General features: G+C 29.7%; 1 protein-coding gene and 1 long non-coding RNA gene across 5 annotated transcripts in view; one reads left to right on the forward strand and one right to left on the reverse strand.

Annotated features, from left to right (window-relative positions):
• Positions 1–25,468, reverse strand: part of Tps1 (Trehalose-6-phosphate synthase 1) — a 67,292-nt gene that overhangs the window by 7,166 nt on the left and 34,658 nt on the right. For 2 of the 4 annotated variants that reach the window (XM_014424103.2, XM_014424102.2), the window contains exon 1: positions 10,666–10,818. The exons of the other annotated variants lie outside the window; for them this stretch is intronic. The gene's annotated coding sequence lies outside the window, so the exon portion shown is untranslated. Of the gene's footprint in view, positions 1–10,665; positions 10,819–25,468 lie in introns of those variants that run through there. 4 annotated transcript variants of the gene reach the window in all.
• Positions 9,759–25,468, forward strand: part of LOC136795415 (uncharacterized) — a 42,938-nt gene continuing 27,228 nt past the window's right edge. Inside the window, exon 1 of the long non-coding RNA XR_010842999.1 lies at positions 9,759–9,806. This is a non-coding gene — a long non-coding RNA (uncharacterized lncRNA). The remainder of the gene's footprint in view (positions 9,807–25,468) is intronic.

Here is a 25,468-nt window from a genome sequence, read left to right on the forward strand (position 1 = left end):
AATTTATAGAGTATTAATTTTATATTAAATATAAAACATAAAACTACACTGCATTTTAGAACATTGAATTTTTATAATTTTTTAAGTTTGTAAAAATACATTTTGTAATTTAATAAGTAAATTGGAAGAAAAAATAGTCTGTAATGTACGACCATCTTCTTTCCTTTAACATTTTCTTCTATTTTTAGTACCTAGAGAAACTGAAAGTAAAACCCCACTGATTTCATCAACATTATCTATCAATAATTAAAATGTTGGAAGTTTTATTTATATTAATGATTGTTGTTTGATTTATGCTATTTATAATTATATATGTTTAATCTTTATCTTCTGTTAAATATATATATTTTTTTATAAATTTCATTTACTCATACTATATGTTTATATCTAATGAACATTCATTTTGTGATAACATTAGCAAACTCTGAGTGAATTCTACACTTTATTAATCGGTAAATCGGTATACATTTTACAGTAAGTCATCAGGGGAAATTATTTGTATAAAGACCGCCATGTATAACCTTCAAGGCTTAAAAATTCAAAATATTCAATTTCGATCAGACCAATCAGCAACTAATTCCCTTTTTTGAAATGTTGAACTGTTTCCTAAAAAGATGAATGTTTAAAAATACTGTTGCTATACAGGTTAATTTTAGGTATTTATTTTCTTTCAGACTCCTAACATTTTTGAAAATTTGTTCTTGGGAAGAATTATCTAATTAACATTTTTAATTAATCAGTGAAATTAGATTACATTCATTCATACATTTGAATTAATTTTATGTTATATAAACTTTATCATGTTCCTGAGATACTTCTATCATTAAAAAAAAAAATGGCCTAGCAACTCCAAGGCCAATGTTTACCTTCACTGAACATGCCCAATCGATAAGTTATGCTGTTTCTTGTTTTGTATGGAAAATTTCCAGTTGAAATTGTTGTAACAAAACATTATTAAATGCATTAAATATTGTTATATTTTCACTCACATTAAATTTGGATTGTATATAAATGTTACATTTATATAATCATGTACATTGAAAATTCATGTGAAAAACAAAAACGCCAATCACTTTAAAAAAATGAATATCGAAAGGGTCATCTGTTGGGTGGCTGATAAATATTTGACATTTATGTAAAGAACAAAAAAACCAAATCACTAAAAAAAAAATTAAATGCAAATCTGTACTACCACAACCTATGAAAGTTCAGGTGTTTTAGTACTTTGTAAAGAAGTACTGTTCCCTGAACAACAGTTGTGCAAGGTGATTTGTTCAAGATCACATTCAACCAACCGATTTTTCCCCAATTAAGGGTACTTATTTATATTATTAATTACTCTTATTGAAAGGCATCATCAATAAGATTAAATTAAGTTTTATCAGGTATGCAATAACATTTTTGTGTTTGCAATCCCAATTTTTTTATTCTAAAATAATTTTTATCAAGAAAATTCTAATTATGATATTAAAATTAGTATATTTTTTCAATGTTCAAATATTTAAAAAAAGGTTTTTGATATTATATTTTTTAATTTATTATTTATTTTCATATATTTGTTTTATATATCACAGGGTATGAATATGTAAATATTTAATAGGGTGAGATCTACTTTTTTATGCTAATTTGGTGGGCCTATTAGGTATTTTCTGCGATTGTTCTAAGCAACTTCCATGGTTTCACTTTAATTAATTCTTTTTTTATTACTTAGTTGATTCAGTCTAGATATCTCTAGTGGTCTAAACAATTTAAAAAAAATAAATACATTAATTTTAATGTCTACCGCTATCAGGTATTTAATAATATTGCTAATGGGGTTAAGTTTCATATGTACAGGAATAAATAGCAAAAAATATTAAGATGAGAAATAAATTATATGAAATATTTTTTTAATAATGTTACAAAATTGAACTTAGACGATGGTTATCCATCTGGGTTTATAAGTGACTTGTTAATCTATAAATAGCAAATCATTCAATAGTCGAGTGTACACTATCAATAGCTATATTGATCTGTAATACTTTTTCACATATTTATCAAGTAGTGAAAAATTTTAGAAAATTATTAACTTTACATTTTAATTGAAATCAGATTATATATCAGACTAAGGCATTCAGATCCATTCAGTACATTAAACACAATTCTCACCAATAATTAATATTAAATTATTTTGTTGGAAATTGAAAAAAAAAGTTTGATCTAATTACATAACAAGAAATCAAAACTATTGTAAAAACAAAAGTAGTAAATTTTTAAGTTTTTATTCTATTTATTTATTTTTTTCTTGAGCTGTGTAATAACTTTTATCCTGAAGATTAAAATTAAATCATGGTCATTGTCAGATTCTAATTTGGGAATGACTTTAAATCGAATAGAAATTTCATGCTACATATTATTGCTTAAAAATAAATTTTTTTTTTCTTAAATCACTTGGATGGTACTTATACCTATAATTTAACTTTTTCTGCAGTTATCCATTTATTATGTAAAAATTGCAAGTTTGTAGTTAAAGAAATTGATTAAATATAAACAAAATAAATAACCATTGTAGTTTGCAAGTAGTAAATGCCTAGGGAACTAAAATGAACTAACATAGGTAACTAAAAATTGGGTATCTAGGATTGTTTTATAGACATTGCAATTCTGTAAAATTTGAAGAGAGGAATTTCAATCAAAAGTTCATCTTAATAAGTTTTTTTAGTCGTGTTTAAGGTTTTAGGTACCTCTACAACCTTTCTTAATTGAATTAGTGGGTTGAAAATTTGTATAATAATTAATTTGCTGTTTGAAAAGTCGTCTCACCATTTTTTTCGCGACTGTAAAGGTTATGCTCTCTTCTTTAAATTGAGTCGAAGATTAAAAAAATTTGTTGGTGTTAGTGAAGTGCCTTTTTGAAGTTTCCATTTTGTTTTATCGACAAAATCGCGTCAGAATTCGATTTACTGTAAGAATCTGAAGATTTACTGTCAACATGACAGAAATTTGAATCTCCTCGTCCTCACGATGATACATTATGATGATTATTACACTGAACTCATTTTTTTTTCATTTAGTTATTGTTTCGTTTGTTAGATTTTCCGCTCCTATTGGCCGCAGGTGGATGAAACCGTTAACAATTGTTTGCGAGTTTTCGCGATTCACTCCTTTAAGACGCATAGGTTCGTAAAAAGCACCGATATAAAATCAGTTACCGGTATTTGCATCGTAAAATTTATTGAAATATAAGAAATGGAGAATGCTAGGTCATTCGTCGAGGTTATTAACATCGTAATTTAGAATATACTAATTTTAAAGACTAATAATTGGTATATTTAGCTTATGGGTGATGTTTTAAGAGAAGGGAAAATTTCATGAAACTGTTGAATTATATGAATGGATTGAGTAAATATTTCCTGAAGTCCTGTTCCTCCCGTGCTATCAAGCGCTTTCTTTATATTTAATGTTTATTTGGCATGATAAAGATGAAAAAAGTAAAAAACGTTAGTGCAAGAGGTCAGTTTTAAGGTATTTAAATCACCAAAAAAGTTGGAAGAAGTTGAAAAATCAAGTTGTAATGATTTGTGAGATTTTTTGTTTATTTATATATAACTATTTAGGGTTCACTCTCGAATATCTCAAACTTTGCCGTCAGAAACGTGTACTATAAAAAAAAAATTTCCTACTACCCTATTGGAGATAAATTTAGGACGTTTTTTAAGGGTCATTTCCTTACGAAAATTGAGGAACAGGAGGTTTTGATATGATTTGTGCCTCGTGAATGCGAAGTATTTTCTTCAGTTTTAAGTTCCTCATGAAAATTTCTATTCGTATGTTTTATCATACTGAGGTAAACAATTGCGTGGTTAATTTTATACTGTTTGAATTAGTTGCAAAGGGTAAGGAAGCTTCAAAATATGAAGTCAGAAAGGTGGTACGCGGTCCCTGGTCAGGAATGTGGGAGTATAATTGAGGTGCGTGACGGATTGGTTTGGAAAATTGTCAACCTGTTTACAGTTTGAAATTTTTTAATCTGAATGAAAAAAAAATTTCAATGAAACTTTTTTTGGTGATACTAGATCGAAACATATTAGACACGAGTCTGCGGGTTATTATTAATGTACTCTAGGATCCGGAAAAATATGATAATATAAAAAATATCTAAAATTATTAATTTTTTTTAAAGATTTCTACGATCAAATGGTAGATGGAAATTCTGGGTTTATTTTTTTTTTTTTTACACTAGTGTTTAAGAGTTTTCAAGATTCTGAAAACAATTATGAACTGGGTTTATATTGAAAAAAATTGTATTTACTTCCCTTGAAACTTTTACACTTTTATATTTGCTTTTTCTACGTAAAAAACAAGAGGAAAATACGCATTTTTAGCTAATGCAAAATAATAATAGTAAAAAGAAAAAATGTTGAAAATTTTTTTATAACAAGTGGAAAAATGTACCTATTTTAAAATAAAATTTGATGCAAGTGTTATTTTTTCAAATAAAGCTATGTAATAATAATTGGTAATTAATGATTGTGTGTAATAATAATGATTAATTGAATTAAGCTATTTAAGTAAAATAACTAACTTTTCGCTCATCTAAGAATTACTCTTATAATACTTCTATTTTTCAAAGATAGATTTGTAAAAGTAATGAGGAAGTAAGTATATAGATGAAGTAATAGTAGTATTCAACTCTAGCTATTACTTAACCCCTAGTTTTTATTTCCTTATTTAGTTGCATAATCCATTATCATTAGAACAGAGCAACGCAACAAAGTTGAAGGTTCATGTTGCGAGTTATAAGTAGCTAAAACTGTCAACTATAAATTTGAAAAAATCTATATATGTATATGTATCAGCGTATTGGTTTTATTAATATTATTTGTACAATAATATATCAGTTATTAATAGTGTTCTGAAGTGAACATAATATTTGATCTAATGTATATGATAATACTAATAGCTATGGAGAACTAATAACCAGTAATACATTTAAATGAAATATCTATGCATAATATAAATTATTAATTGGATGATTTTCTCTGATTGCTTATATTATCGTTTCTCTTTCGCTCATTATTAACGTTGTAACATGAAATATATTTTAGATGGGTTTAATTTTTCCGTTTTCATTATATTATTATAAATATATCAATCGCTGCTTATTGGTTCAATGCATTTTTCCAATACCAGCCTTATTTCTATAAAATTTTAAAAATATTAAATATGTTTTTGTTCGTATATTGTATATTGTATATTGTTAGTTATAGCACTCGTCATGTTTGAATGAATCTTCCGAGAAGTTCTTTAAAAATAACTGTTACTATTAATACGCAAAATATAATTTACGATACTTATTAGAAAAAAAATAGTACTATATAACTTAATATTAATAAATAGTGAATGGGTCAATTAATTGTACAACTCATGAAAAGCCTAGATGGGAGAAACTCGACCTTTGTTTGCGACTATTTTATGTTTGAATGAATCTTCCAAGTAGAAGTTCTTTAAAAATAACTGTTACTATTAATACGCAAAATATAATTTACGATACTTATAAGGAAAAAAAATAGTACAATATAAATTAATATTAATAAATAATGAATGGGTAAATTAATTATACAACTCATGAAAAGCCTATATGGAAGATACTCTACCTTTGTTTACGACTATGGTTTTCCCGAGAAAGAATGCAGCCACTGAAAATCTTACTATAATATTTTATATATGAATAAAATCTATTTTTCTATAATCATAGAGTGAAAACGCGCCATAAGAGGACCCTCAATTTGTTTTGCTTAATTATTTCCGCCATTCTGATCTCAAATATTTGATAGGCGGCATTAGCGTTTTATCTAAGGATGTTAATTTGTTGCTATCATCTTCAAATCATCTTGAGCAATATCACAAAACTCGGCTTCCGTCATCAAACAATAGTTTAAAATCTGATTTTCGAAATCATTAGGCAAAACAGTTTAACGACCCTGTAGTGTATTTGAATCTTGTAGTACCCTGAATTTCGCTTGGCACAATCTCATCCACCTAGTTTTAAGCAGCAAAATATTATTGATGCATTTTTCCGATGCCTACAGTTTGTTTCTAGCGCACTATGAGTACATGCCAATAAATGTAAATAACAACATCTTTCACAGCATGTTTCTTTACAACATTAATTTATCCTTATCTTTTATTTATTAAGATACTATGATAGAAGATAGTTTCTGGTTCGCCATCGAGAAAAAAGTATTATACTTAGAGAACACAAATGAGCATCCACTTAAGGCACAAAACGTCATTTTTTATTAATTCGTTTCTCAACTAGTTATAAGCTTATGAATAATTTCAAATTCAATTAGACTGCTTGTTATCTATAGAATCATAAAACAATTAGGGCTGTTACTGTTATTCAGGAATGATGAATACACAAATCATAGCTATGTACGTACGAGGATTGAAAGTTCACCACAAAAAAAATATATATGTATAAAATATTCTTTTTAAAACGTCCTGGATATAGGTAATTGGACGTATAACATGCTGAATTCATCCACAACCATCCCTCGAAATCATAATATTTACCAAATGGACTGAAGCACCTAAATAGTTGATACAGTTTTCGCTATGGAAATAACACTGAATCATATGTTTAGTTTCTAAAATAAATAGTCTAGACGTAACCGTATCGTTAAAAAAAAATATATATATATAAAAACTGTTACTTGTTTTGTATTCTTTAGGTATCCATTGTACGTGAGTAAAAATCTCGTGTAACTTTACGCGTCGCGAGGTTTGGGTTTGGAGGCTGATGGATGTTCTTAACCCTGTATTTTTTCAGTTTTTTGTGATTCTTGTACATTTTATATTTATTTATTTGCATTGATGTTGCCTCAAAAATATTATAAAATTATATGTTATAAAAAAAAAACAATGGGCTCTAAATCTTAAAAACTGTTGTGCTTAGAATAAAAACTATATCACTTTTTTAGAAAATTCAATGTATTTTAATCATGTATAAATCTCACTTCACCAGACCTAATTATTTTTGAGATATAAGCAAAAAAAAAATTATAAAACCCAAGCTGCATAGTACACTCCAATCCCGAAGCGCTTTTTTGCTCGTAATGTACTAGCATTAATAAACACTTAAAAATAAGTCACTGTGATATTATTTTTATGTTAAGATGTTGGTTAAGTAATATCGATTGGATTAATATTTGTCACCTCCACCTCACAAATAATGATTTAGAAAATAAAGAAGCAAATTAGATAGCCAATGTAATAAAATAAAACGAAAAAATGATGAAGTGTTCAATTTTTATTTTTTCCAATTCCACTGGTACAAAAACTCGGAGACTTTTGATTGCAAAATAAAAGCAATATCGACAAAGCTTATAATAAGTTAGTTGTTCCATTATTGCATATATGGGCTTAATTTATTAATAATATAAAATTAGAAAACGGCCGGAATATTTTCCTTTATTTTAATATAAAATGTAAAAAATATCCCAGAAACTAATTAATTTTAGATAAATAAATTCTAAGACCTTTCCTAACATTCATCAGTCCCGGTCAGTATGGGACTCCAAGTCGACTTAATAAAAAAAATCACAAGTATTCCCAAGCAAATACCTGAGAATTGTCAACAACCATTCATATATCACCTTTTAACCCTTTAATACCTGGGATAGGCAACAAAGGTTTTGAAATACATACAAAAGAAAAAAAAACAAAAAAAAAAGTCTGTTAGACAAGAAATAAGCAAAATAAAGATATATTGCTTTAAACATTATCAGTGGCATTGTCTTTCAGTTTTTCAAAACAGGGTTCGATTTTTTTTTCAAGTTTATATTTAGCAATACTTGAAATATATTTTTTATGTCATAGATAGGGAAAAAAAAGTATCGTATTAACGTATATCTCGAATCAATTATAATATTTATTGCACATATTACTATTTATATAATAACATTTTATATTTAAAAAATATTATAAACGAAAATTTTATTTGCTTTGAGTCAATAGGGGATTTAAAAAAGCTAATAAGACCCAGACCTGAAGGGTCGTTAACCGAATGAACAATTTATCAATATTTATTATATTTATTTATAGTTATATTTGTGAGTGTAAATATAGGGTGTTTTTTTAAGCCCGATAGAACTTGAAATTGTAAAAAATAACACAAAAAATTAAATTGTAATCAAAATTTTTTTTTTATTCGAAAGATCAATACGTGACATTAACATTTGAAAATGATTTCGGGCATATGGGCACCGCGGCTGTTCTTGACGAAGCGCATTCTGGACGTCCAATTTTGGGCCACTTTTTCGAGCACTGCTGGCCGTATGTCACGAATAACACGAACAATGCTGGCCTCCAAGGCGTCAATTGTTGCTGGTTTATCAGCATAAACCAGTGACTTCACGTAGCCCCACAGGAAATAATCGAGAGGTGTCAAATCGCACGACCATATGCGGCAATTTTGCTTATTAACAAACCCGTTAAGCCAAAAATGCGCCTCATCGCTGAACACAATTTTACAGAATGCGCTTCGTCAAGAACAGCCGCGGTGCCCATATGCCCGAAATCATTTTCAAATGTTAATGTCACGTATTGATCTTTCGAATAAAAAAAAAATTTTGATTACAATTTAATTTTTTGTGTTATTTTTTACAATTTCAAGTTCTATCGGGCTTAAAAAAAAACCCTATACATCAAACCTAGATTTTTTATCACACTCCCACCCCCAAAACATCATCTTTTGAGTTCCAGCACTGTTATCATATATCCTACACATATAAAATAATTATTTTATTGAGTTTTCCCCCTAAGGAAATTTTATGAAACCGTTTCGCTACGTATGTGATATTATACAAAAGATATTTATTTATTCTTTCGAAAATGATTATTATGAAACTGATGACTTTTGATTGTAAATCCCTTGTTATATAATTAATATTTAAGACGAAATCACCGATATTCTCTGTTGTACAAGAATAGACTTCAAAAATACCATCTAACCGAAAGGATATCGGATCTTTGGGTTAGAAGTCGTGATAAGCTAGAATGTATACCAGATAATAGGCACTGCTGGACAATCAAAACAAAACAAATGACGCACATTTCATTTATGTTAAATGGGTTGAAACCATTTTTTAAAAGTCTATATAAATTACTGATTTATCTCCACCAAAGAAAACGCAAAAGACCCACGTGTCATCCGTCTTGCATGACCTATTTGGTATTTATCTATCACTTTTTTTATATGTATATATCGTTGCTTGAGATTTGATATCACGTTACTCTGAAATAAAATTTATAGCATTCAAATAAAAATTAAACTCAATGCTTTATTCTCTAGACATCTAGAATGAATTTTTTGAAGTCAGAAACATGCCTTAAAAACTAAGTATCGTTATTGATTTTATCTTGGATAGTTTGTTGTTTTTATGACATCTCGAGGTAGTATCAAAATAACATTTTATAGCACATTTATGTTTATATTAAAAAACTGAAATAAAGTAAAAGCTACCTTTAACGGGTTTCTATTTACTCACAATATGATTATGGTCATATAATGGTCTAACAATGAAGTCTTAAATTTTTTTTTTTTTTTTTAAATTTAATTCGACAATGAAGTAACCTGTACAGATCCTGATATACGTTTCAGAGAAAGGAGTCCTTAGACATTAAGAATGAGGGAGAAAAAATTTGCTTAATTTTTTTTATTTATAAAAGTTGTTTTACAAAAGGTTTTTTGATTTATTTTTTTGTTCAGCCGAAGAGATATTTATTTTAAGAAATTCTGCAATCTTTTAGATTCTAAACTGGTAAGGAAATTTATCATACTTTATTTTATTTTATTTAAAATTAGAAGTTATCATGTTCAATTTTCAATGCAATAGTATTTTTCGTTTTCTTTGAATAATCTTTACTTCCAAGAACTATCAACAAGGATGCTACAACTACTACACCCGTACTACATTACTAATAATTAAATTTCAAGGATATTACTGCCAAAATCTTAAATTTTCCAATAATTTTGACCCAATTTTTCGACCATAAAAATATTTTATTTTTCCCAACAATTTTGTAATCTGTCCAAACCTTATTGAATATTGATACTTGACAACAATAATTTTCTTTTATATCCAAACACAATATTGTTTGAATAAAATCTCAATATACTAACTTCAATGGTTTTAGTTTAAAATTTGTTTAACTCTTTGAATACATTTTTTTATAAAAATGGTCTCAATTTAAAATAGATTCTCCAATCTCAAATTTTCTCAAGATTTTAAGGTTTTCGATTTGGGGTACGTAGGGCCCCCTCTATTCCTCCCATAACAATGTCCTTCTTCCTATCACACGTTGATACTATTTAATGATAACTCTAGAAGTAGTTTTATGAGACAATCGCTGAACTGTCTAAACAGTTCCTTTTAAGTGGTAAAAATTAATCCATGGTCAAATTGATTAAAATTCAAAATATACTGCTGTCTGTATGTATGCATACACCTGGAAATGTATGTATACACTGAAATTGCCGAGTTAACTACTTAAGTTTGTCCCAATAACGTGATGTACATCTATCATTTATTTGAAGAAGTATTGTAATTCAAAGCAATAGTTAACAAATAATTAAGAAGAAAGTATATAACGAATATAGTAGATATGAGAAGAACGCACCTTGAAGTACGCCTGCTATTCGCAGATCCGTGGACCCGTATGCTGTGCTTCAGGTCGACGCCTGTAACTGTCTGCAGCTCCTACTACAACAGCGGCGATATCCGCTCCCTATCATCACTGGACCCTGATCATCCCCCTCCTCTTCTAGAGGCGATAATCGCACGAGCGCGTTCCCATCTGTAGAGATTGCAACGAACGAGGGGACCTGGAGGTGTGTCTATATGGAGTATGGTATCGAAAAGGACAGGTGAAATAAATAGGTTATAACTAAACGTTGCCGTAGAATCTAATGAAAATTAAATTAGTATAGGATTTGCAGTTACAAAGACTGTACTATTAGCACAGACTTGAAAATTAGGCTGGAAGATATGACGAAGTTATCTATGTTAAAAGAGAATTAGATGTCCAAAAACGAAAAGAAAATGTCAGAAAAAATGAATGACATAAGTTTATCTAACGTAAAATTCAAATCAGTGTAAAACAGACTAAATTCCGTTGTGTTATTTATTTATCTTTTAACTCCATGAAGATTTTAGTGTTGTTCTAATTACTCCCATCGAACAAAATAAAAACAATAAAAGTTCACAAACTGAAAAAACAAAGCATGAAAAGCGGAAATCCGTAACTTAGATTGTAATTTCCCTTAACATTGTTAAAAAATGGATGAATAATTAATGCTTAAAAAACCCGCGAAAATTGTGGAGAGTATGGAGGATACAACCTTTAAGATCCCCAAAATGCACTTCTCTAACACCAGCTTAATTTATTCACATAATTTCAACCCAACGAGTTAGTGTTTTGGAAGAGTTATAGGGGTGTGCAAAACCGTACCAAAATATGTGGACATGATGAAATTTCCAATTCAGTGGCGGAAATCTCCAACTGTGGCGGGAAATATATATAGCCGTGAGCTGACCCTGTGGGTTTGGAAGTCCACCGGAGTGCACCTAGCCTCTATGAAGTGAGTATCCTTAAATAGGAGAAAATATGGTGGTTGAGCGTAATCATGAATCACCTCCTTGCACAATCATTAACTCCCTACTTAGCCCTAGTGTTTAACCCCTGACCCTTCTTGGGTTATATAGTTACAGATTTTAACTATGTTTGTTTTAATTTTACTACACCAGTGTCAGTGTTGTATTTAATTCACCTATAGCTCAAGAGCCCAGAAGGGGAAAAAGCAAGCTACTTCACTCCAGTTTTTTATTACTTTACTGAAAATAATATACAATTACAAAAAAAAAAAAAAAAAAAAAACCTCCTTCAGTCATTTAATGTGAAAACTTATGGTCTGTTAGAAATGTAAATGTCCTTAAAAATTAAACATTGAAGTATTAAATGTGCCTTCACTCCTCCCCCGAAGTTCATTTCATTCAAGGAAAATAATTTTCACTCATTTTTCATTCGTCCTATACCCTTAAAACAACTACCAACACACAAAAAATACAACTCAACAGCATATTATGTAAAGTAGCAAAAATTTGCTAAAATATGAGAAAACTACTAATACTGTTTTCAAGATACAGTTTTTCAAAAAGCCAATTTTTTTTCCTGAACGAAATATCAATACTTTGTGAATTTACGCTGGCAAATATCATGGAAACTGCTATTCCGACGAAAAATTTATTTTATGAACTACTTTAAAGTACGTTGTTATCTCTTTTTGTTCTTTTAGCCGTGATGAAGGCCTGAAATCCAGGTTGAAGCGTCGGCTGTTTTTGTTGATTTGTGTATTTTTACTGACCACACCACCAACCATCTCATATTAATCTATGATCAACTATAAACACCTCATTACTTTATAGTTCATCTAGCTTACATTTGAGAACTAATAAACATCTTTATGTCTAATATTTCCTCAAATATTATTTCCCATAAACCAAAAATTTTTTAAACGATCAAAAATTAAAATTTTGTCAGATATCATGGAAATTACTACTCCGACGAGAATATTAATTTTAAACTACTTTATAGTACAATTAACTAGCTCCGATTTGAGTGCTAATAGTTTCTAATGTATAGTTTTTCATATAACCTAAAGTTTTTTCCTAACAAAGGGAAATCGACAGTTTGCGAATTTATTTTGGCAAATATCATGGAAACTACTTTTTCTACGAAAATTTTGATTTTAAACTATTAAATGGTGCATTTGTCTAGCTTTGATTTGAGATGTAATAGACTTGTGAACGTTGTTGAGTAGTAGTTTTCGTGATATTTGCTAAAATAATTTGTATAAATTTTAATCTTTCATTACATGGAAAATATGTTACTTTTTAGAAAACTGTACTTGTTTGTTAATTTGAAATTTCACTGGACTATAATGAACCAATTAAATCTCTTTTCATCTGATTCCTAATAAAAATGAGGAAAAATACTATCTTAATGATAGAGAGTCCGAAGTTCTGCTGACTTTGTTTTTTAAATATTTTTATAAAAATTTAAAAATTGTTATTGTAATATGATTAAAAAAATACTTTTAATTATAAATATTACTTTAACCAATATTATTAACTTTTCTTTATACATGGACAAATCTGATTGACTGTCAGTTGTTGAGGGAACTCGTGTTGCCACTATTGTTCTTCCAATGGAAGATCATGTTATCTAGCTGTGGTCTGTCGACATTCTCGTGCTATGTACGAGATTGAAGCTGTCATTGGAAACTGGCCTTCGGCAACTCCTTCCTGCTCTCTCGGGGCAGAACAAAAACAATCTAATCTTTAACGGTCCAGTAATTGATTGAAATCGAACAGCTGGTAAACCGAGGTATCTAGAATATAACTCTGGAGTTATCCTATTCTCTATCAATTTGGAATCACAATAGCTATTAACGAATATCGCTTCTCTCGTAGTATTTGTCCTTTGAGTATTCGTTAAAATGGAATTGAAAATAATGAACAAAGGAAAACAGAACAATATGAACCATTTTTTTCTTCTTTTATATTCTGGAAATCTTTTTTCATGAACTCGTTTATTCTCTTCAAAAATTAATAAATGATATTATTTTGAAAAAAGAAATGGTTTCTGGACGGTCTAAAGAACCAAAATAGCAATTAAATTATTTATTATGATCCAACATTTCGTCCCACGTTGAAAGGCTTCATCAGTTTACATTTCTATTTTATTTTTTTATCTACTTTTTTTATTTGTTATTATTGCCAATTTCATTAATTGTCTAATACATTTTTGGAATTTTTGTTTATTTAGACTTTTCACTATACGTGTTATTTTCATTTTCTTTGTTCGTTTCTAAATAAATATTCACATATTTCATATTATATTTAGCCCCAACTTATATATTATTTTAATTTGTATATTTTTTAGTTCTGATGAAGCCCTTCAACGTCGGGCGAAACGTTTGGCTAATAATAAGTAGTTGTAATTACTTAATTTTAGTTCTTTTGAACACACCCGGACCATATTTCTTTTATAATACACACGGATAATCAACGATCTTCCGATATTATTTTTCTTTTAGTAATTGTTCATTAAGAAAAAAAACCTGCTATGTATTCAGGCTGGAATAGCTCTCTTACAATTTTTAGTATAAAATGTATGTTGTATGAAACCAACCAAAATCATATCATTTTAAGTGAATACAAATTTTTTGATGTCGAAAGATCATTCTAAAATTATGAAAATATTTTAAATGACAAAAATTAGGATTTACAGAATCTAAATTAGAATTTCATCTTGTAATAATTTGAATGCAGTACATATTGCTGACTAACTCATCTGACCACCTTCTTCATAATTTAAAATAATAAAAATTTACAATTATCAAGAAAAAATACCAATTATTGTTATTTAAAAAGAATAACAGATTGACAATGATAAAACCATAAATAAATCGAACACTAATTAATAGAAAAATAAGTAAAAAAAAAAAAAATAAATAAAAAATAAAAATACAAGAATCAGAAAATACAGTTTTAATGTAAAATAGGATAAGCTCTGTTTGAAGCAAGACTCAAGAAAAATCCTTTGGATATGGCTAAGTGAAATTAATAGACGGCATTTGATAAAATTTCCATTTTTTTTTTTTGTTATTTTTATAAAATTGGCATAATATTTCAAAAATATAAAATTAAAAATGAAATATTTTTCATATATTTATATATGGTATATTCATATATAAATATTCTTTCATATATTTATATATGGTATAAATATTTAAACCAAACTTCTTCCCCTCCTTTCAATTTCAGTAACCCCTAACTTCCATCATCCAATATATCAAGCTCAGAGGAATTTCTAATGGGAGTTTACTACTTCATTTGGAGTGCCATTATGTCTGCTAGTTGTTCTGAAAGGTTGAGGTGTGAATTAATTAATAAAGAGAAAAAGTAATAAAGTAAAGTAAATTATACAATTCTTTGATTAATGATTCCAAAATATATATGCAAAGTGGTACACATATAGTGTATACCACGATAAGGAGACGGGTGCTCGAAGTTAGGTAGACTAATTGAAACTGGTTAGAGGCGACTCTGTTCTAACTAAAACAGGGACACCCTTTTAAGATTGATCCAATGATGACAACCAAAAGAGTTTACCCAATCTTTGTCAGTATCTGAAGATGAAAACAGGTTACTTTGATGAAGCATTATTTGGTCAAAGCATTTGATACGTGTGAGATTTACAGAAGGGAAGGATGAGTGACAGAATCTTTCAAAATATGAATTTAAATTTTTTAAAAAATGTTTAATTCCTTTCGAGTGCAAAACGAAGCCGACAGGTATTGACATATCTTTCAGGAACACGACCCCACACCGTGAATCAGGAAGCAGTGATCAAAATACATTAACGCAGGAAGATTTTTTTTTTTGGAACAGGAAATAATGAAATTCCAGGAAAACTTAAATATTGGTGCATATTACGCAGAACAAAATGAGACCGAACAAGGGAAATTCCTGAATGTAACTAGGAAAATTCCTTCGTCATCAGTAAACAGCACAGTTTATCAAGCAGGTGTTCACACAGAGTTCGGATGTAGGTTTGTTTTTTTACCATTGCTGAATTTTTACTCCCCAGAACTATTTGCGGGGATCACTAGTACTTTTGAGTTTTGATGAACATGAGCTGACTTAGCCACTAGGGTTGCGCAGAATGTCGGAGCGTACTGGGGTGGAGTATAATATATATATAAAATTTCTAAAATGATGCTTATTTGATAATATTCACTAATGTATAATTAATCACCTATGTATAATAACCTCCTTGCCGAATAATTGGTCTAGAAACAGTACTTCCTTACAAAGTACAGCACCCCTTTGTAGCAGTACAGATTTAATTTAATTTAATAATTTATTAGTTTTAGAAATTTATAATGTTTAAAAAATAAGGTAAATACATAAATTGATTATTAGAAAATGTACGCACGAAGCACAAACGTTATCTTCTAGTTGCCTTCAAAAATATAGTTATCTGTAAAGGGAAATAATAAACACATAGTGCGGTATAGTATTAATGACAATGGAGGGCGTAAAATACAATATAAAGCCGTTTACATGTCCGTTTATTCATTACAGCTACTATCATTGTGCTAGCTGTACTATAATAAATGACAGTTGCCATCATGATATCATGTATTAACAGTATATGTAGTCCTAAGACTACTGTCACGTGAAATTCCACGTGTATATTAACTGTAATGACGATTGAATGGAAAGCATTATTCCCGTGTATTGTTGTGTTTTGATTATTTTTATACCATTTTCCCATTAATCTTCTTAACTACTCCAATTACTACCATGACAGAAAACTGCCATTATTTGAAAAAAATAATTTTATTTTCGTCATTGAGTCCAATAAGGTCTTTTAAAGCAAGCCTTCACACTATCTTCAAGTTGTGCATCACAATAATATACAAATCTTAGGTTCATTTTGTTTGAATTATTCGTATTTATTGATTATACGTAGAACTGACGAAATAGTTCATTTTGTCCAATAAAGTCTGCCCAGCTAGGATGCGTATTTCAAAAACTTTTTTCTTTACCGAATTGACTATTTTTTGGTTTAGAATTTACTTCGTCCTGGATTATTTCGATATCTTATTTAAATTTTATTTCTTAGTTCCGAATTGACCTACATATCTATCCTCATTTATTTGACTTAGTGATTAAAAAATTAAAACAAAATTCAAATATTTCTTCCTATTAATTAGTATTTGTCTCTCGAATTTTGAGCGGTTCGTTTAGTTATATTTTTGCATGGCCGAAACTTTTTTTTTTGAAGGGACCTCCAACTCATCACTCATCCGTGAACTGCCAAGGTTTCGGCCCCGATAGGTCCACTATGTTCCGAATTATAGTTGAACCATTTGAGTGACATCAATAACTACGTCTATTTTCCGGATTTATGACCTCTGCTTTGAAAACAGAGACAGTGAAACAAAGAAAATAAGATGGTATCGATCTTCAGTAAAATATAACCAATAGAGTATTGTTATAGGTCTGTTCCAACTACTACTTTTGACTGTAAAATATTATCAGAAGCTTGCGCAGTGTAGGTTTTATAATGGAAGAACTTCACTATCTTGGAGGAGCAAACTGCATATATTAAGCTTCTGTGGAATTTTGCATGAAGGGAAATTACTAAAATTTGGAATTTTTTTATTATGTGCTACGTAATGGTGTAGTACTGGACGTTTTACCTCCAAATTGCGTTTCTTTAAGACGTTAGAAATCCAAGAAAGCCGCCATAGATGAAATTTACTCTTACATCAATAATATTTCCTTTCTTAGGGTTTTTTTTGGCAAAACTTGCATAGGACAACTTCTGGTGTGTTCATGAAAGGAAGATCAAATTTAGTCTTAAACAATTTTTTCATTTCTTCAACCGTTTGCGAGTTATCAATCATCAACATCAAATAAGAGTATCTCATCGGTTTAGAACTTTTATGGAAGACCAAATTATGATTCTAATTCGGCACAGAATTTAAGGCGATTTAATGTTCTGTAACATGGATTTTTCGCTAGTATCCATTGTTCTGAAGTCATAACAAAAAAAAAAAAAAAAAAATTATCTAAATAATCCAATTAGGTGTTAACTGTGGTAGAAACTAATGTTAAAAGTTATTTTCAGACACATTTTTTATGGGCTGGGTTTTAGTACCATGCTTTTCTACTGTTAGCTGTTGTTGCGCTGAAGTGGACCTTCAAAGCTTGGCAGAAGCGTTGACTACTATAATAATATATTAAGGAAAGTATTATTAAGTATTTTTGAAAAAAATTCAATACTGTTTGTTGAATGTATTGTTTTGAGCGTTGGTGAGTAAGGCTACTCCAATTTTTATTTTCACCCACGCACGAGACCGAGGTTCTCCTAGTCACTAGCAGGAAGCAAACCGAGACCATCACTGTCACAGTAGGCAGGCAAGACATTCTTTCTCAAACTTGTTTAAAATACCTAGGAATCATGATGATTTAATATACGTCTCCGGTTTAATGTTCACACGTAGTGAATCATCAACGCCGGTATATCAGTATATCAACGCCAGATCTGCTAAAGTACCATCTTTAATGTTACGCCTTTGTATATAGGGGAGGAACATTAAGATTATGCAAAATTTCTAATTCTAGTTTTTGATGGGAGTACACGTTTTAGGTCTCCTGAGACGAAATAATCAAGTCTCATTAAGTGGTCGGTGAGTAAGTGAACAGTCTAGCTCAACAACCAATTATCTTACGAAACTGATATAACATATTTAATGTAAGTGTATATAGGAAGTGACAGCAACTGTTTCGTTAAAATCTGACTGGAAGTACCCCTTCGTTTATTAGATTATACACCTTTTTAGGATTTTCTCAAATCGTCTCTAACGATTTTTTTTAAACTCGGTAAATCAATAAAATAAATCTCTTTGATATCCGATCGTTATTATCCTCATTGAAATAAGTCTAATGGCTTACATTTGTTTGCAATTTTTTTTTTAATCTTCTTCTTAAGTACTTTTAATTTTGTTTTTTTTTAAATAATTAACCATTTCATATTTCAATCAATTGTAAAAAAAAAAAATAAAAAAAAAATAGATCAATATGAATTATAAAAGGATCTGAAAATTAATTTATGGGGATAAGAGGAAAAAATAGTTTTTCCAAATTGAAAACCCATTTACAGAAATTAGAGTTGTAATAAAAATGTCTTATGTATCTTCACAAAGCCAACGATTTTTGAAACCATAAAAAATTAACATAAAAATTCATTTAATATAATGAAGAATGACGAAAAGCACTTAAATAAAACATCTGTTCTAAGGAGAATTTGACGGTTAAATAGCGGACCGAGTTCATTGAAACTGAACAGTCTAGCACCTAATTATATCACTTCTGCTTTTATGTATTTGTTTTTTAATTGAGAATTTAAATTACTAATTATTCAATAGTTATTTAATTTCACAAACCTATATCTGGACCATCCTGTTCCTATATTAAGACTAACTCCCGTAAATCATTCTTCGTATTTTCAATATTGCTTCTCTATCAATTTAGAAAGAAATAAATGGCTGAGAGGGGAATATAAACTCTGGTAAACTGTAGAAATTTAATGTTTCTTTCGCAAAAGAAAAATATTAAATTTTTGCAACGATAAATATTGTTGAAAATGTTGAAATTGAAAATAGTCGATCTGTCAACTGAGTTGCTCATTTGGAAAATCAGTACTTTGTACGGATAAAGTAATTACTAGACTACCTGTTGTGCAAGAAGGTGATTTGATCAGAATAACGCTCGAACGCTGGATTTTTCTCTAATTAAGGGTATCCACTTTACGACGCTGGGTGGACACCGAATGGCTCCCTAAGCCCACAAGGTTAACTCACGGCTACAATAACAACGTAAATAATTATTTATAACAGCCGGATTCCATCTCGAGTCTTTAGAGTGAGTAGCACAATGCCTTATGCTCTGAGCCACCCTGTCCCCATTTCTCAATGATAATTTATTTAAATATATAAATATATAATTTCTTAAACTGAGTTTGCCTAAATTCTTTTTGCAGAATTCTACTTATTACTGCAGTCCCATCAATTAGCGCTTTTGTTCGTTATTGCTTTAAATTATTTTACTTCCACTTTCTCTCAACAAACATTACATGATGACCCCATAGACAACTAGAAAATAACGCAATATTAGATTAGTGAGACCCTAAGATGATAATTCTCTTGATAAAAAATGCTAATATGGGATCAACAACATCTAGTTCTATCCGGATCAGACCCGGTACTAGTCTCTTATCCGTTCGGAACGAAATGATAAATTCATATTAATTGGTACTATTCGGAAAGATGTAGATTTACGAATGTTTTGATTCACTTTAGACGCACATGTCCAAAATGAAATCGCAATTTTGGGTATCAGCACATTAAACGATAAAAACAAATACAAACCTTCCTAATTGGCTATTTGGAAATAGTTAGATTCAGATTCAAGATCATGATGAACTCATTTCATTGTTAATTTTGTATGATACTTTTAAAATCCCTTGTCGAATCTTAAAATTTTATTTAAAAATTATTCCAGTTCTATTGAAATATTATTTCTAATATCGCCTTAGTTTGGGGGTAAAAATTTCTTGATTGTATAGTAAGAAGTTGGAAAACTTCTAATGGGTAAATATCATTGGACCATTTTTTTTTTGTTCTTTTCGAAATTTAAACGAAATATTCTAACAATTTTGATTTATTTTTTCGATAGACAATGATAAATAAATAATTTTCTAAATTTAAATAAACACATCTGCTCGTTAAATGTCTCTAGCTCAGACGCGCTTCCTTATGGGTAATAGAACTTACATAATATAATTTATACTGATTTGATAAATGAACATTTGAAATGGTTAAGCAATGTAGTCATGATGGAAGACTGCAAGGATAGATTCAAGACCATGGACTATGTCTCTGGTGATAAAAGATCTCGGGAACACCCAAGGATGTTGTGATATTTGGAATCTGTGGAGTGCATATGCAGAAGAAGGTGGCAAGATATCCTAAAACTCAGGAATCTGCAACAGTGGAGGAGTGACTCTCTCTGCTAAACATCCTCTTGCAATGAAAGACACTAAAAAAGTGTGGTAGAAGAATTAAAATCAAGTTAATTTTTATTTGGACTCGATCTGTTAAACTGAGCCATTCCAATACATGGAAATGAGATATTACTGTACTGAAATCGAATATGGACGATCAAGGAATATTTAAAAAAAAATGTTCTTGGTCCTAATTCCTCATAATATTCCGTAAGGCTTATACCCACTTTTAACATTACCAAGCCAAATCGATTCTGATGTACTTTTACGAATTATTCCCCTCCCTCTCTTTTCTCTGGGTAATTATCTCTCAGTGAGTCTGGGACGCCAGAAGGGAGGGTAGTTTGGTTTCACATCTCTTCTAGCCTGTTCTCCCTCGTAATAATTTGTAAACTAGAAAGATCTAAAAATTAGGATTTCTTAAACTACTTGAAACAAAAATTATGGTGAAACATTACTCAAAGAGGTTACTATACTCAAAAATGATAATAAATTCTTGATGGAAGTATCAATAATACAAAAATTTAGAGGTTGGATGAATTTCCCTTACCGGTAAGTTTGGCAATCCAGTCAAAATTAAGAAAGTTTAGATTTTACCTCTCCTAAAAAATAAAAAAAAGCTTCCCTAGTTCAAATCGATTCAAAAAGTAGAAAATAAAAATCGGAAATCCCAAGCAAGAAAAAAATAAAAACTTCTTAAATAGACGAAAACATTTCACAGATAATCCGATCTAATAAATGTATCAGTGTATCAATGGCGCTAAGTACATTTCCACTAACTTCATGAAAAATAAAATATTCTCTTTTTAGGAAAGTTACACTTTTTTAAATTAATTTTCCTAAAAGAGATAACCTTTAATCATATTTTTCATCAAGTTAGAGGAAATGGACAATATAATGTGTAAGCTTTCACTATATCTTTTGGCAAAAATGTTACCTCACGTTGCTAAGGTCAGTTAAGAAGGCTGAGATGCCCTCCCGATGATAGTGTATCACTTAGCATGCAGTGACTACACTGTAATTTGAAGATCTCTCACTCGCAATCACAATCGTTTACTTCATGGAAATTTTTAAAAGATGAAAAAACTTAAACTTTTATCATTTATTCGGCCTTTTTATCGTTCCAAAGTAGATTTGTCTCAAAAAATAAAAGATTCACAGGCTGACAGAACCATATAGTGATAACAATAATTAATTTATATCTCTATTAGCATAACGAGAGAATTTAAATGTGGCATTCATCAATCAAGAATTATTTCTCATTTCAATAATTAACTAGACGCTAATTGAGGTATAAAGTAATCCAACTTTATTTTTTGTAAATTATAATTTTTTCTTCATTTTTAATATCTTAAAAACTACTCACCGTACAAAAAAAGTGTTATAATAGGGAGTAAAACAGATTAGATTTATTTATTTTATTTTAAGTATTTCGACCACTTGGGTCATTCCTTATTTACACTGAATTCGCAAATTGATAAAGTTGATATATTGCAATATTATGATATATTAGTAATTACCATATTAGGGATGACCTTTAAATAAAATCTGTACCGCTACAACCCATGGAGAGCCAGGGGTGCAATACTTTGTAAAGAAGTACTGTTACTACACCAACGGTTGTGCAAGGAGGTGATTTGGTCAGAATAATGCTCGACTGCCAGATTTTTACCCTATTAAGGGTATACACTTAAGGCTGGGTGGCTCCCGGAAGGCCCCCGAACTCACAGGCCTGACTCAACGCCTACAAATAGAAAATAGTACATATCCATTGACATTTAGATATAATCGTAGATAATAATATTTTGTTAAAAGTTCTTTTGTTGTTGCGGGATCTTCTTTCAACATCTTCTGTAAATCTGAAGAGAATCGGTGTGACTCGTGAGCAATATATTCAGGGAGAGAGTCATCAGTAGCGACACATTGGTTCATCTCCTTTATTCATGAGATGACCATGGGTGTGTCGAGTATGAGATGGGTTAGAGCCACCTCTTCTTTCCCTGGCAGCTTCAAATTTCTTGCTGGACACTCCACTGTCTTAACTTGTCTCCCGTGATCAACCATTCGTTTTTCCTTTCATACCACCAATTTAATTAATCCAAGAAATGACATCTTTGCAATTTGATGATTTTACGTCTCCATCTGCCTTTTTAGCAAACATCAAAATTTTGTTTAAATTGTGCAAATTTGTTAAAAATTGAGCCTTAATAAAGCTATTTGCGTTCAATATTTTCATTAATGAAGTTTTTTCTTTTTCAAATAACAACAATCAATAAATATCATGTAAACTTATAAGAAAGATAATGATTGTAAAATAATTAATGGTGTATTTAATAATATTCAAATTGAACTGTAACAGAAATATTTACATTCAATATTTTCTGAGATACAGTTTTTCAAACATGAATATTTTTTTTCAAACCTATTGATTATTTATGAGTTATTACATTACTTGGTGATATATTATTAATCATAGATGGTTTTATTCTGTCAGCGCAGTTTATAAATAATTGTATATGATTTTGACATTATGAAATATACGTTAAAAATAAGTAGTATCTACAAAAAGTTTTTTATCTCAGAAACTACTTGACGTTTAGTAGCCTATCACGGCTCAATTAGAAGTTCCTTAAATACACTATAAAGTAATTTATAATGAACTTTCTTGTAAGAATAGTAGCTGGCTAAACAAACTGACAAAATTTTGATTTTTCCTTTTTTTGAAGTAAATACTACTGTTTGAAAAACTCTAGGTAATTATTGAACGAAAAGAATTTTATTAGGGCTCAGTTTAAGTTCTATATTGAAGCTCATTAAATGCATTAAGTAATTTATAATCATATTTCAGTTTCTTGTAACGTAAAAATATAGGCCGTACATTTTGAAAAATCGTGTTTTCCAAACATTTTAAGTTGGAAATTTATTTTTAAACGTCATTAACTTGTGGATCATAATTTTAGATGATCAATGTAGTAAGATTATCCAGTTGGCTTTTTCCTTGATTGTTATATTTATAATCTTATCATATCACTAGCCTCTTGGAACCGGCGATGGATCGTTTCCGTTTTTCTTATTTTCGCAAATATTTCCGCCAATATCGACAGACAGACAGACGGCAACCTCCCACCATCAGAGCCTCGATAAGGGTAGGCATGAATGGGTATTTATTGAAATCTTCATGCTCAGTTATTATTCATTCAAAACCCAAAATCTAATCTTTTCGAGATAATTGAAAAAGAAGATAGGAAGTGATAGGTTAGGTTTGTTTATGTTCCAAGAAAACGTTAATCATTAATTTGCGATTAGCGAATCCAAGGCTAGCGGTCTGAGAATCACGCGCTCTACGAGAGGACCACGAGATAGCGGATTGAGAAATTGTAAATGTGTTTACAACCAGCCAGACTTGTAGATATTGTGTTTACACCATTATAACTGCGATTCATGAACTGACAATTGGGTTCAGAGGTTTGCGTCCATAGGACTTCTTTGCTATTCCAACAGCCACAATTAGATGCCAAACTGGTTGGCAATTGTTGAACCTTAGCATTCAAAATAAGAGGAGAAGATTTATTTCTTATAAAACGGAGAAAGATAGAGAAATGCAGAAAAACTATTAATATTTATCTGAAAAGAATATAGAACCAAATGTGATTAAGGAGAAAAACAAACTGAGGTCACTGACATCCCTAGGGAATTTATATACTGGGTTCAAAATCCTTACGTTTCCTTATTATCTGCCTCCATGACCCCTCCCTCAATAATTCCGTAAAATTGTGAAACCGATAAATCACTCCATGATTATTCAGTTACATGTTACTTGGTATCAACGTAATTATTTGCTGATAATCTTTGCAAATCCTAATCACTACAGTTACTATTTTGGCTATGAAACGCACTTCAGATCCTTAAAAATAATCTGGTCCAGTTTCTAAAAAATTATTTCATCAAAACATAAAAATTATTGATAAACATTTTAAGTTTTATAACATAAGTTTAAAATAACAGCGCAGATATGATAGATACCATATTACAGATACATTTACCAGGTATGCTACATGTAACTCATATTATAATGTTATCCTTCATACACAAATATGAGTGACATGGTGAAAAACTCACCAGTCTCATTTTAAAATTTTCAATCATTTAATATTTCAATGTATTGTAACTTTAAATAGTATCTGTTATATTTTTTGTCTTTAAAAACTTGCAATGATTTTTAAATTATTATCATCCAATGATTTTTTTTTAATGCACACAGTTTAAAAAAAAAATAATGGTTATAATTTAAGATAGGTGGGGGGTCGCTCTGTGTATAATGCCCTGTGCGCCAAGCTAACATGAGCTGGGTTAGAATCTGGTTGTTACAGATAATTATTTATTCTATTACTTTAACTGTGAGTCAACACTCCGTTGTCCAATCATCCTTAATAAAGTGAATAAGTGGATGGATTGTTATTCAGAAACATGTATTATTAAGCCTATACTGTCGAGGATTTTTAATCTGAGACAATTTACACCTTTTAATTAATGAAGTAGATTTTTTACCCTGTTCTTCTCCGCGCTTAATCCTGATATTTCCTATGGAAAGAGATATTTTCAACAAAGAATTCTCATAAAATACCTTATTTAAACTGATTTTATATTCATGATTTATCAGATTTTTTTATTTTATTGCCGAACCCCTATTACATCAAATTTAACTTGAAATACAACAAAATACTAATGAACAATTATTTGATGTTAATTCGGTTCTTATTGCTTGGAAATATTTTGAGCA

Source organism: Halyomorpha halys, unplaced genomic scaffold, assembly GCF_000696795.3.
Source record: "Halyomorpha halys isolate HHAL.00 unplaced genomic scaffold, Hhal_1.1 Scaffold453.1, whole genome shotgun sequence".
In the NCBI taxonomy this organism is placed as follows: domain Eukaryota; kingdom Metazoa; phylum Arthropoda; class Insecta; order Hemiptera; family Pentatomidae; genus Halyomorpha; species Halyomorpha halys.